Raw genomic sequence first — 14,867 nt, forward strand, 5'->3', positions numbered from 1 at the left:
CCAGCTCCTGCATTCACTGCTGCTCAGCCTGAGGTCGCAGACTGCTCTGAAGGTGCGGTGCCCTCCGGCAGTTTCTCTACTGAAGCCTGGAGCGCTCAGCTGCACTGAAGACCGGCCTGCAGCCCCCACTGCTCAGGCCGCTGCTTGGAAGGAAAAATCAGAGACCAGTCTTAAGCTGTTCTTAAGCTGTTCTTAAACAGAGCATGGAAATAAGATTGATGGAAAATAAACAGTTTTTTAAAAAAGGATAATGCACTCTCTAGGTTTAAAACTGTCCCAAATATTTAGTAGATTCCATGAAGAGGATGATCAGAACTACATCTTCTCTCTCAAGTTACTTCCCCCTTCCTTCTTTATTTCTATCATGGTGTCTTGTTTTAGGCAGACACTTACACATCCTTTTCCCAGTTGAAAGAAAAGTCTCTAATCAACGTGTAGTGTCCTCCATTATACAGGTGAAAGAAACAGAGGTAAGTTGCTTGTAAGGGCAGGTAGCTAGTGAGGGGAAGAACAGCCTCTGCGGGTATGCAGAGGTTGATACACATAAACGCAAGGCCACCAGGTGACTGAGTTAGGCAACTCACGCGTCATCTTAGACAATGAGATGCATGCTGGCTGGATGAGGTGGCTGAGGTGCCGGATCTTGACATACTTTTCATGATACTTTCAGACTCATTAAAACACACAAGCCTAGCACAATCGAGCCATTTATGTATTTCTGAAAGATGAATGTGGTCCAGTAAAGGATGTAAGATTTAAAAGATTTCACAGAGTTCAAAGTATGATTTGTACTGTTTATTCCATTCACCTATTCTTCATTCATTTATCACATATCTATTTTGTGAGTGTTATAAATAAGGTAATTCTGGGCCCTAGGGCTAAAGAACATCAATAGGATAGATGACCCCTGTACATAAGGAGTTTTTACCTGAAAAAGGAAGGGAATGAATGAAAACTACTTACACAATTCATGTCTTACTATAATCTTTGTTAAGCACTATGATAAAGAAATTTATGGCTACAGGAAACCATAGAATGGGGACATGACCTATTTGGTGGGTCAGAGAATCTTTTCTTGAAGGAATGGCATTTGAGCTAAACTAGAAAAGATGAATAGAAGCTAGCCAAGGAGAAAGGAAGAGTTGTAAGAATGTTTCAGACTAAATGTGAGCTATTTCTATTGAAGCAGACCTTTAAAAGGCTGGGATGACTGGATAGTGGTGTGGTCTATTATCTAAGGTGTTAGATCAAGTAGATACTGGATTCAATCCATGGTCCACCATGTGGTATAGGTGGGACTATCTTACTGGGAGAATCCAGGAATTGGAAGAGGTCGCTGTAATATAGCTGTATCATTTGGGCATGCTTTCAATATTGTGTACTAAGTAAATCCAACTAACAGTAGTTAAAATGGAGGTTAGTAAACTTTTTCTGTAAAGAGCTGGGTAGTAAATATTTTCAACTTTGCAGGTCATGCTGTCTCTGTTGCAACTACCCAGTTCCTTCAGTGAAGCATGAAAGTAGCCATAGACCATATGTAAACAAGTGAGCGTGGCTGTGTTCCAGTGAAATTTTATCTATTGGCCCATGGGCTGTCATTGGTCAATTCCTCTCATAAAATAGGATATTTAAGGTTCACCCAGAAGTCTGTCTGAGATGGTGTCCAGGTTGGTTCAGCAACATCTTGACACAAGGGAGCTGGAGAATCAGCTCTGTGATTCCCTTGTGGTCATGTGAACAAATAAAACAAAAACACCAAATTATGAGATAGAGTGGTTCATGGTGGCTGAGGATTGAAAACTACTATTCTGTGGAGAGCAGAATAAATCCATTATCCTGTCCATGATTTGTTAAGACCAGTCTCATTGTTCATTGGTCAGCAAAGGGTCTTGAATGCAGTCCATAGGGATCTGATTCCTCCCTTCTCTCAAAGTTCATGGTCCTTTGATATGTTCTCCTGCTTAAAAGCAGCTGTGATAGCCCTGGCTGGTGTGGCTCAGTGGATTGAGCTCAGGCCTGCGAACCAAAAGATCACGGTTCAATTCCCAGTCAGGGCACATGCCTGGGTTGCAGGCCCATTCCCAGCAGGGGATGCAGGAGAGGCAACCATACATTGATGTTTCTCTCCCTCTCTCCTTCCCTTCCCCTCTGAAGATAAATAAATAAAATCTTAAAAAAAATAAATAAAAGCAGCTGTGATAAAACACAACAACAGATTTTGACATCTCCTACACAAGTGTATATGGAAATTTTACCTTTAGCAATTCCAAGGTGGCTACTGGAATTCCTAGCATCACTGGTTTAAAGGACAGCACTCCCATCAGGAAGGAGAGCATAGCCAGAGGCACTTTTGCTTACAGCACTCCCTCTTGTATTGGGGAAGAAATCTTTCCTAGGGGACTCCTAGCCACTACTGCAGTCTTACCTTTATGTCTTATTGGCTACAACTAGGTCACATGTCCACCTCTACACCTATCACAGAGAAGACTGGAATAATCAAAGCTCTTCCCTGGGCAGGCTGTCTGATACCTGAGCAACACTGGGAATCTGTTAACAAGGAGGAATGACTTTGATGGTTATCAGGAAGGCCACCCACTGTGTCCCTCAACAATCGTTACTGGTCTCCTTCCTTGTTAACAGAAAATGCAGGCCCGATGGGAGACAGGCGCTGCAAGAATTAGGTGGCTCCTTGGAGAGCAGTCCCTGATAATAAGGCTGAGGGCTCTGAATGAGGCTTCAGTATGCTGGATGCTAATGAGAATAATCATATCTTATCTGTTTGGGGATTTTGATTTTATTTTTTTATTAGAATGCTTAAAGGGGAATACCCCTCCATGCCATCCTTCTTCCTAGGGACCCACTGAACAAGTCTAAAGAAAAAGCTTAAGGAAAGGAAGCTCGAGTTTATCTACAAAACAAGCATACTGATAATTTAAATAATCTGCCACAGGTTATTGGATTTCTTCCCTCTATTTATACTCTACTTTTATGAGAAACTGGCAAAGAATATATACACACATGACAGCATTAGGAATTTAGGAAGAAACACCACTTTCAGGGTAGGTTATAATTAAAGTCGTACTAATTCGGCCCAATCCTTAAACACCTACTCTGCCTCAGTCTGCACTGCAGGGTAATGATATAATTATAACCCCGAGGCATTGCAGGACATGGGAGACAGAAAGAACTCTTCAAGGTTTTGGGTTAATTGTATGTTACTATTGTCTAATTATTTGTCAGGGAAAGGAGATGAAGAATGATGAGAACAGCATGGGTGTTTGCAGCTGGCCGACTTGGGATGACACTCTGGCTTTGCCACTTAATAACTGCCTCAGTTTCCTCATCTACATTCATAAGACTTTGGGGGCACCCTCAAAGGCAGGAACATTAATCAGAGGCTTACTCTGGTTTTTAAAATTATGTTTTTTAAATTAAATATACGAAGTGAAAATGAGTTTTTCCTGAAGCTTTAAGTGTGGCTTCATACATTTACATTTACATTTATAAGTCCTAGCAAATTTTAATAACCACTTTTGAGGGACCTATGAGTAATATTTGATTTCATTTATAAAATTGGTTAATTGAACATCTTCTAATATTTTATTTTGTCATTTTATTCTATTTTAACTGAACTTATTGGGGTGACATTGTTTAATAACATTTTATAGGCTTCAGGGGTACAATTCTATAATACATGATTTGTAGGTTGAACATCTTCAAATATTTTTAAGTGCATTTATATGTTTAATGTATTTGATTCCATCCTTAGAGAATTGTGTGATAATAAATGAAACTTCTTTGGTATTTAAAAAACAAGTCTAACAAGCATAAGTCTAATAAATAAAAACATAAATATGGGGAAAAAGAAATAGGCAGTTCTCTTAAATAAATTTGGTAAGACATTAAATTAAAATCACAAATTTAAGTGTTCCATTACATAATTTAAGTTGGAATTCTGACACTCTCACTCTATTGGCCAAATCACTTAAGCATTAGAAATATGCAACACTTGCATAGATTCCGTAGCCTGAAATATTAATGTTGGAGAATTCTAGGGGGAGTGTCGCTCGGGTCCTCGGCTGGTGGGCTGAAGGGGCCCTGGGTCTCTATGTGGGCACCTGCGAGGACGCGGTGGATGGGGCTCCGCAGCAGGAGCAGCACTATCAGATCCTGTTGGCGCTGCAGAGCCTGGTCAAGGAGCTGCCCAGCTCCCTCCAACAGCGCCTGTCCTGCATCACGCTCAGCACCCTGGCCTGGCGCTCCTACACAGCACCGCGTTTGAGATCCTTCAGGGGCTGCTGGAGATCCAGCACCTCACCGAGAAAAGCCTGTACAGCCAACGCCTGCAGATGCAAAACGAGCACCGACTGCTCAGGCAGGCCCTGCGCCAGAAGCCCCGGGAAGCCCGGCAGGCCCCCACCAGGGGCCCCACAACCTGCCCATGCTGAGCACTAGTAGGCAATGGACCAGAGATCATCCTGGAGTGAGACCGGAAGGTGGAGGACCAGCAGAAGACACTGGAGAAGGTGGGGGTTGCTGGCTTGTATGTGACCACCAACCCACAGGAACTGACGTTACAGAGAACCTGTTGGAACTCATCCGGAAGCTGCAACAAAGGGGCAGCCAGGTAGGGAGGGCAGCCCGTGACCAGGTGCAGCCCCCAAGTGCGAGAAGCTCCACGGCCCAAAACCTGAGTGACCCAGAGAAATAAAGGCGGCTCCGTATGGCCTGTAAGTGAAAAAAAAAAGAATTCTACATTTGTCTATACATATATCACTGAAAGTCACTGAGGTTATTTCAACAGAGAGACCCGTATCATCCCTGGATCATCAGCTACCCGATACATTTTTCCTCTTATACATCACTTGGAAAACTGCTATATCTTCTCATGTAGAACATGGGTTGGGTTTCTCAGTTTACTTCCAAGGTGGAGATTTCAGCCAGGATGCTGCTGACTGGGTTCTTGTTTACTCTGCTGAACTTTATTTATAGCTGCAGATAAATTTTAAGACACCATTGTTTCTGTTACCCTGTGTCTGGAGTCAGTTTATACATTTTTCTATACTCTAGGAAGCCTGTCACTCCTGCCCCCATCAGTTTCTTGGCTGGGTTTTGCATTTCCTTGGCAAAAGCCTTAAATGTCTCCATTTCTTCCATGTTCCTAGAATCAATTAACACTTGTTATTGATATTGAATATATGTATTGTGATGCAGACCCCAGCTCGTGTTATGAGACCCCACATTGTGGATGAGATATGAGACAAAGTCACACAGACTACTGAGTCCTGTGGAGGAAAAGGGATGGCATGGCTTCTCTCTCAAGAGAAGAAAAAGCCTTGACCCTTTATTGCTTTTCTGGGTACATTACATGAGGGTCCTCATTTACTAAGCACAGGTTTGCTTTAGGTGGTTACTTTTTACAGAAAACAAAGGAGATGATGTTGCTAATCACATAAGAGAAGGATATTTGCAAATGCAAAGTGGAAAGTGTTTGAACCCATTACACTCCATACTGGGGAGGTTTAGCGTTTAGCACAGACTTGAGGAAGTTACAGTAAGCACTTCTGCCTCAATTCAGGGTTAGGGAGTTTTAGCAAAAGCAAGTCTCAAAGCAGCCTAGGTACATTGCAGGCCTGATTCTCTATGGGAGAATCTATCTGTGGGCATGGGTCCTGTCTGGGCCCACACCAACCAGAATGGTCTCCTATATTTCCCCCCTTATTTTTTGTTAGGACCTCTAGAGATCCCACAAAGCTTGCTACTTGCTGGTCTCTCACATGACCCTGGGAAAATAATTTGCAAATGTGTCAAAGTACACAGAGCATTATTGTAATCAGTAAGCAACCAGCGTTCCAAAGACCCACATTCTACATTAGGCCCATCAATCATTGTCAGGTAGTAATGACTAAATAATAGATAACATTCAAAGAACTATGAGGGCTTATTTAGCATCAGGGTCAGATAGCTAAAGGGCCATAAAATTTTGGGGAAACAAACTCATTTCAGGTTTCGACCCTTATCATTTAAATTGAGGGTATTAGTAAAATAGGTTTCATAGGATTTTATGCATTCTTTCCTAGGCCTGATCACCCACCCTAGGGAACCCGTCCTTTCTAGCACAGGGCTGCACCTACCTCTGGCATTGTTTTAGGCTTAGGTCAAGCAGGGGAAGTAAGGCAGCCAAGAGATTAGGAGACTTCTCACAGACATAATGAGGACTCAGGCTATGTCAAAGCCAAGGGGAGAGGGTCCACTACCCCCTTTTTCTCTAGCCCCCCCAAGTCCTTCCCTGAGGGCCCCCTTGTGATATGCCTGTCTTAGGTCATCCTTCCCTTGAGGAATCTTACCCATCATTGGCTAACTGATCATGCACTGGGGGCCAGGCAGGGTGAAGTAAAGTGGGCAGAGGCAGTGCCCCTGCCAGGGAGATGAGTGTCATCTCCTCAGTGGCTCAGGGTCCCAAGGTCTCTCACTCAGCCTTAGCCATGGGGGTGTTAAAGCTTCTGAAACCAGGCGAGGCAATTCCCAACAGTACTGTACACTGAAAACTGAAATAGCTGATTCAATTTAAAATAGTATGTGGGGTCACAGTACGTGGGATCAGTGTATTAGCAATCTATAAATTTGGACTAATAATGCCTACTTTGTAAGGTTGATGTGAATTAGCATTAGTTAATGTAAAGCCCCTCTTCTAGAGATGGTGCACTTTGATCCCAACACATATTTAAAATAATTTACCCTGCTCGTTTTCCTCATTTCCCTCCTTGGCCAGCTTACATTCCATTGCTAATTATAGTATCATCATGCCCTTGTATCAACCTGTCTTGCCCCTTTTTTTCCTCCTCATGCTGCTGCGGCAAAACCCCGACTTCCATAAAACCACCTCTCCGCCTTCTCCATGCCTGTTCCCACACGGCTGAATGTGGCCTGGGAAAACCACACTGTCATGCTCATCGGTCTCCTTTAAATTCTTGTTTACTCACTTTAATGCTGTCTGGCAATCATAGAATATTTTTCTAATCCATTCACGTCTTCATTCTCCTCAACAACTATTTTATATCTCTTTATAAAATATATCTCTTTATATCTCTTTATCTCTTTATATCTCTCCTCAAATGACTCAGTGGAGTAATTTTTGACTCTATACTTTTTTCTTCAACCCATATCTGACCCATCAGCAGATTCTACTATATATACAGTATATAGAATAGTATATTCTATATAATATAGAATATATGGAGAATATATATAATTCTACTATGTATATGCAGTAGAATTTACTGATAGGTCAGATAGGGGTTGGAGGAAATATATATATAGTAGATATATATATATATATATATATGCACACACACACATATATCCAGAATCAGACGATTTCCTACCACCTCTGCTGCGACTACCATGATTCAGGCAGTTCTCTCTCACTTAGATTTGGAGCAATAGACTCCCTACCCTTCTCCCTGTTGCTATCTCACCCCCACTTCAGTTTATTCCCAACTATCTTTTCAAATGGCTCTCATTTAGAGAAAATGCCAAATGGTACACAATACCCTCCATGATCTGGAAGTCCATTATATCTCAGATTGCATCTTCTACTATGTTTTTGCACATTTATTTGACACCAAAATTCCAAGCATACTTTCACTTTGAGCCTTTTGTACTATTCTTGCTGGGAATAGTGATTGCTCCTCTCTAGACATCCACACTTCTTACTCCCCCACTTTCTTCAGGTCTTCAATCAATCGTCACTGTATCAGACAGGATGGGCTAGGTTATGCTACAATAACAAGCAACATGAAAACCTCAATAGCTTAAAACAAGTCATACATAATATATGTCCATTTTGGGGTGGCTGGGCTGTGCTCCACATTGTCCTCACTCGTTTCCAAGATGACAGAACAACTGCTATTGGAACATTGCTGTGACAGAGGAAAGAAAGAGCAGAAACAATCATAAACAATCATAAACAAAACTTTAACTAACTGTTAAAGTGTCCATGCCAAAACAGCCACTCCATCACTTCACTCACTTTCATCAGCCTAAATAAGTCACTGGGCTTTTCTAATCCCAGTGTAGTGAGGAAGCGCAATCCTGTGATTGTGCGTTCAGAAGAAGAGTCAGGAATATTGAGGAACAGTACTAAGATATTAAAGGTTATCATAGTCATCATTAAACTGAGATCTTCCTGGCTGTACTACAAAAATGACAAGCCTTCCTGACCATTTCCCAATTCCCCTATTCCCCTCACCTACTTTACTTATTTCTTTAGTATCTTTCACTATCTACTATTATATATATATATACCTTTATTTTGTTTGTTTTATATCATTCCCAATTAGAATTTTTTCTTTTTTATTCAATGTTGTATTCTCATACCTAGAATAGTTACTATAGAGAGGCTTAGATTAAAATATGTTGAATAAATGAATAAATGACAAGAAGGATATAATTAGTAATCCATATAAAATACACAAACATTTTTAGTTGCCCAGGCTTGAAATTTAGCTTATACCAGGGTTGATATTATTCCATTATTTAACAAATTCGAGTATGCACCTAAATTTTTCAAGGCTCTGTATTCTAATCCTCAAACATACCAGATACGTGGGAACTACTTACCTTCCATATCTCACTCTACTTCTTCCAATGGAGAATGTGCAGCTCGACTTTCATAGAAGAAATAATGATCTTATTTTGTTCACCTAAGATCTGTCTGAAATCAAGACTTCTTGTCCAGAAATACTAGGAGGTCTCATACATGATAAGCACACTTCCTAAAATCTCTTTCCCCCTTCATTTGCATGTGCTCCGCCCCAAGCAAAACTTGTGCCAATAATGAAACTCCCAGGATCTTAATTTGAAAAGTTTTCACCAGCTTGAGGTCAGTCTCTTTTTGCATGGTGACCTTCTCTAATGAATCAAGTAAAGCATTTCTCACTTGTAATTAAATAATACCTTAAAAGGCACTGCCTTCCTCAACAGATTCATGTGGAATTCATTTTCACAGAAGGATAATTACACTCAGCACTGAAGGTGGGTGCTCTGGTCAGGGACATGGATATTCCTTGACTCCTTGAAGGGAAATGGTCAAGGAACTTAGTACAGAAGCTAAAAAAAGGTCTTAGTCAGTAGAAAATGAAGTTAAGATGTAAATATTGATTCCAAAGTTTGTTTGCTTTCACCTTAGAGATATTATTGCTGAGTCAATTACTTTGACCAAGATTTTTTTTTGCATTGGGTAATTTTTTTATTCAGCCTTTTAGTTTACAACATGAGGTAAAAGGAAAATAATCCTCCTTAACCAGTATTTTACACAGCTATAGTAAAATATTTTAAACTGCAAGGATTTATAACAGATGACATTTCTTAAAAGCTTGGGGAGAAAGTAAACAAGTTCTAACATGTGTCCTTGAATTTTCCAGTTGACTCTTCCCTTACAATAGTAACCAGCTGTAATTAGTTACATAAGTTTCTTCAAGGCCTTTGCTGATGCCTTTAGATCTGAAGTGTTGCTATTTCGATCAATACCCCCTAATTCCGCTTCACAAGTGGGTTTTGCATTTGCTGGAGTGTGGGCGCCAGGCTGCCCTTTCTTTGCGCAAGCCCACTCTGGTTCGATCGCCAGTCAGGCCTTTCTCCTCCGCTCGGTGAAGAGTGTTTCAGTCCATCCTCTGAGGACTTTGCCTATTCCAACCTCAGAACTGAAAGGCTCGGCAATTTTCTTCTTTGAACTTGTTTCAAAGGATACTGGTATCAACAACAGCCCCGTCCTGTAGTGCTCCTGTACACCAGCAGGGGACGACACCTCCCTTTTGGGGGAAGCTGGTTTTCTTCTTTTAAAGAACGGATTTTGTATATTTTGGTGGATTCTTATCCAGAGTCTCTTCAGACTTGGGGTCTTTGGGTTTATCTCCATTAAGCTTCACCTTTTTTCCCCTGCTCACACACTTATACTTTCAGTACCCTTGAAACACTTACTTTCAAAAAAACAGTTCCTGTAACCAAATGGTCCCTGTTAGCTGACTTGACCACATTTTTAGTGTTTTGTGATAACCTGGGATCTGCAAGAAACGGATCTGATCTGCGGTCCTGTGGAAACTTAATACTGCCCTTCGTGGGCAGCCGCCCCACGGTCCAGGCCCGCCGTGGAGCGGCGCTGCCTTCTTCCCCCGCTGCCTCTGCTTTCTCCCAAGATGTTTTTCAGCAAAGACCATACCCAGTTATGTAAACTATTTGAGGGACCAATTAGTGAAATTGCATAGGATGTGCATATAATCTGCATAGGTTTACATACTATCTTCAGGAAAATTCTAAGTAAAAAGGAAGTTAGGAATATTATGTCTTGTTACGCTTTCCTTAGCTCTGTACCTCAGTTGCCTGTAAGAAAAATACAATGTCCTCTGCCTGGTGCCCAGTTCATCTGTGTGGCCATTGCCCGCCATCTCTGTTTCTGTTCCTCCATCAGTTTATGCGCCAGTCACACAGAATGAGCACGCCCTGGGCAGTCACTGTTAGTTGACTGTCCACTGGCCACTTTCTCTCTTTCTTCCTAACAGAACATGAGTGTCTTCCTTCTGGTATGGGTGTACTGCACGCTTCAGGGGCCCTCACAGTGCTCCAGAGTGTAGGTTTTGATTGGTCTACAGCCGACCTGGTAGGTCCATCCCCGTGGTAAGCGATTGTTTTAGACGAGGGTATGTGATGCGGTCTTGGCCAGTGAGAAGTGAAGGGAAGCCTGCCAGGTAGGGGATTTCTGTGAAAATGTCCTGAGTTTCAAAAGAGGACATGAAAAAGGACAGAGGCTCACCTCTTTCCTACTTCTAGACAGGCTATAGAAAGAAGTGATGCCCAGGAAATCTTCGGTATCATATAAACATGCGAACAGGCGGCAGAGTGGAAAGATGGAAGGAGCCTGGACTTTTGAAGAGGTCATTGTGCCCCCGACTTAAGCCACTGTAATAACACTTACAGTTATGTCCTGTGTGTTATGAGCACTTTATGTGTGTTAGCTCATTCAGTCCTCACAGCTGTCTTATGAAGTGGGAGCTCTAAGTATTTTCACTTTACAATTGAGCAAACTGAAGCAGAAAGGGGTTGATGTGCTAAGGTCACTCTTCCTTATTTGTTTCTTCCTTCTCAGATGTTTATTGCAGACATTTTAAAGTACACACTAAAGTAGAGAGTAGTGTCATAAATCCCACGTATCCATCAATCATCCAGTTTAAACAATTAGCAACTCCTGATCAGTCTTGACTTGCTTGTGCCCCTGGCCACTTTTCTTTGCATATTATTTCACAGGAAATCCCAGCCCTCATATTACATCATACCGGACTATCTCATGCGTGACAAAACTAATAGCTGCTTTTATTTGGGTCTCTTGTTACAACTGAAGCTAGTCTCTAAATATTAATAACTTTCTCCTCATAAAATGTGAACGTGTAGACAGGCTAAAGGCAAAATACAAAAATCACCTATAATATGATGGCCTAGCAATAACAACAAATAATCATTTGGTGTACTTCCTTTCAGTGTTTTGTATGTTTGTTTTGAATATGAAATTGTATCTTTTCTGCTTATTGTGTCCTGAGCACTCCCCACCCTTATTTCAGCCACTGTGATCTTTGGGTGCTGGGCCCCCACTCTTTTCTGCTTTTAGGAACTCGAGACATGCTCTCTTCACACTTGGTACCCCACCTCCACCACTGCAATTTAATAGCATGTGGCATTGTCTATTCATCTGTGCTCCTGAGTAGACCAACACACACTGAGGGCAGGAACTGTTTCTGAGTTTAAAAGTTTTTTTTTTCCTTCAATTTCTGGTGCCTACATCGCTACAAGAAAAAATTGGACAAAACTGGTTCTTGTAGGGATGATGTTGAACATGGGGTGGCCTGCGTCATACAGTGTCCCCTTTACAAGGATCCAGTGTAGAAGCTTGCCTCTCACCCCAGCTGCAGTTAAATCCAGGTTGCTCCTGAAAAACAGGCGTGCTTTCTCTAGTGGGTGCCATAAACAGTTGTCACGTTAGTTCGTATGTGCATTTTTGGTTTGGTTGCTAGGTAGCTCAGAGACGAGGATGTTGTTCTTACTTTGGAAAGTGTGTACAGTTTCAAAGCATAAGCTCTTTCACTGGTTTTACTTCATTTTTTCTTCACAGATGATTTATATTTGAAATAATCACATGGTGTCATGACAGGATCACTTCTCACAGGTTAATTCACAAGTTTGCTTCTCTTCATCCTTCCATGAAAGTAGCTTTGCAGGCTCTGTGCCTTCAGGCTTCAGAGCCTATGGCTAATTCAATGTTATCATTTTAAAGAAAAAAAAGGTGCTTAGCTGACTTCCTCTTGCCCCTTCCTGCAGGCTGAAATGCAGAGATCAGTGAGGACGCCCAAATGATCCTGTGGAGCAGAGCTTCCCACCCAGACCAGAAAGCTCACCGAGATGGATTCTGACACATGAGAATGAAACAAATTTCTGACGTCCTTGGTTAAGATGGGCATATATATATTAGGCTATTTTCCAGGTATTCCATCCAGAAAAGTGCTATGGGATTTACCAGTGGGAATGGGAACTCAGGGTGGAGCAGGTGATTATAAGAAATTGTGCCAAAGAGTCTCCCACGGCAGGTACTGGGTAATGTGAGGCCCGTGTAGGGTCCCATTAAGGATGGACTTCGAGCCTGTGAGAGACTCAGCATTTAGACTTCTGCTGTACATGGGCATTGACTGGCAAGGAAGAAAAGAAAAAACAGAACCACTGAAATACAAGCCTTATGCTTCCCCCTTCCCCACCTTTCTTTAAGTTTCCAAAACACTGGGAAGAATGGGGCAGATAAATGAAAAGTGAAAGAAAATTGCACTCCCTTCCACAATAGACAATGAGCCTCCCGAGTTACAAGGAAGATAATTAAGTCGGATATGAGTTGGAAACTCTAAGCTAATTCATTGTATTACATTGTACTTTTTCATATCTAAAAATGAGCATAACATTTGGTCTAAAATGTCACAGTGAAAGGAGAGTGAGGTTCAACAGAGCCTTTATAGGGGCAGTCGCTGGTCTACTGAGTTTAGAGCATTCAAGTACACTGGTTACAAATTTAAAAAAATAAGTGAAATGACAACTGTAGTCCTCCTGCCTCCCAAATTCGATGTGGCTTTCTTCCGCATGAAATAAACAGTACATGAAGAAGGAAAGGGAGAGGCTGAGTTGGTGAGGCAGGGGTGCGTAGCCGAGGTCTAGACCTAGGAACCCCAGTGGCATTAGAGGACAAGGGCAGGTCGGCAGTGCCGAGTTGGGGGCATTCCACAGAACTCTGCAGGTTATTAGGGGGCAAATGCTTCTCCATTTTTCCTGATGTTTCTTTCTTTGTGCAATAAGCTCAATAAAAGTAACACTCTTGTCCTCTTTCTACTCCTTTATTCAGTCCCTCCCCACCCAGGTGGAAAACTGACCCGATTGGTAATTTTGGTTAGAGCCAATGGCACAGTCAGCTGAACTCCTCCCTGCTCCTGAGAGGAAGCTGCCCCAAGGGCGCATTTTCTTATTCTACCTCTTCATGCCTCAAATGGCCCAGGAAGCTGACCCCACAAGGAGAACCTGCGGTGGTTCAGGGCTCCCTGGCACTGGGTGGCAAAAGATTGACAGTATTGATCCTGCCCCTAATCCAACCCACAGGGCGTCAGAGTGGTTGAGAAGAAAAACAGCACACTCCTGACAACAGAAGCAACTGCTAGAGGACAGGGAAAGGAGAATGATTAGAAAGCAGCTCAGATTATGTGAGATATTCTGACCCCACCTTGGAATTCACAGAAAGATGACAAAAAAAAAAGGTCTGAAAAACTAACAGGGGTGGAAATGGGAGGGAGGTGGGGAGCACTGTGGGGGTGGGGGTGGTGGGCTGGGATGGGAGTAAAAGACAGAAAACTGTACTTGAACAACAATTAAATAAAAATATTTTTTAAAAAAGGTCTGGATAAGGCACATGGCAGGTGAGACCTGGTAATAGAATACATTTATGGGCAAACTTTTGAAGTGACTTAACCCTGTTCTATCAACTATGACAATGAAGGGAAGATTTGGGTTGCAATAATCAACTAATACTTGAGGAGCCCCTGATAGGTAAATAATACTATCCCAGGTGTTTTATAGAACTTCTGGGAGAAGCAGTCTAACACCTACTAAGTTTACGGTCTAATACAATTAACTAAAATAGTAACTTTTCTTCTTCCCATGGGAGGAAAAACCCACATTTTCCTTTGAGATTTCCACTCAAATTCTTTTTTGAAAAAATATTTTATTTATTTATCTTCAGAGGGGAAGGGAAGGAGAGAAATATCAATGTATGGTTGCCTCTCATGCATCCCCTGCTGGAAACTGGCCTGCAACCCAGACACGTGCCCTGACTGGAATCGAACCGCAATCCTTTGGTTCGCAGGCCCAGGCTCCATCCACTGAGCTATGCCAGCCAGGGCCTCCATTCAAACTGTTTGCAATTTTACCCCTCCTTGTTTTATTGATTTTGCAGCTTGGTGGAAAAGGTATGAGCTTAGATTAGTTCAAAGGAACCACCAGATGAGATCCAACTGAACCACTCAAATCCCACTGAAGAACTAAAGATTCTCGAGGATGCACGTGCTTTGAAGATGTTCACTTTAACTCTATTTCTTAAAAAGTGGAGGTATAGAGCCCTGGCTGGTGTAGCTCAGTGGATTGAGCGCGGGCCTGTGAATCAGAGGATCGCGGTTCGATTCCCAGTCAGGGCACATGCCTGGGTTGCAGGCTGGTTCCCTGCAGGCCAACTCCCAGCAGGGGATGCACGAAAGGCAACCATACATTGATGTTTCTCTCCCTCTCCTTCCCCT

General features: G+C 42.2%; 2 pseudogenes; one reads left to right on the forward strand and one right to left on the reverse strand.

Annotated features, from left to right (window-relative positions):
• The first annotated feature begins 4,038 nt into the window (after positions 1–4,038).
• LOC118985489 (protein DGCR6-like) lies at positions 4,039–4,711 on the forward strand (annotated as a pseudogene).
• Positions 4,712–9,463: 4,752 nt separating this feature from the next.
• On the reverse strand, positions 9,464–10,936 carry LOC118985493 (peptidyl-prolyl cis-trans isomerase FKBP3-like; annotated as a pseudogene).
• Positions 10,937–14,867: the final 3,931 nt, after the last annotated feature.

Source organism: Sturnira hondurensis, unplaced genomic scaffold, assembly GCF_014824575.4.
Source record: "Sturnira hondurensis isolate 20B ecotype Veracruz unplaced genomic scaffold, ASM1482457v3 Scaffold0000648, whole genome shotgun sequence".
Classification (NCBI taxonomy): Eukaryota; Metazoa; Chordata; class Mammalia; order Chiroptera; family Phyllostomidae; genus Sturnira; species Sturnira hondurensis.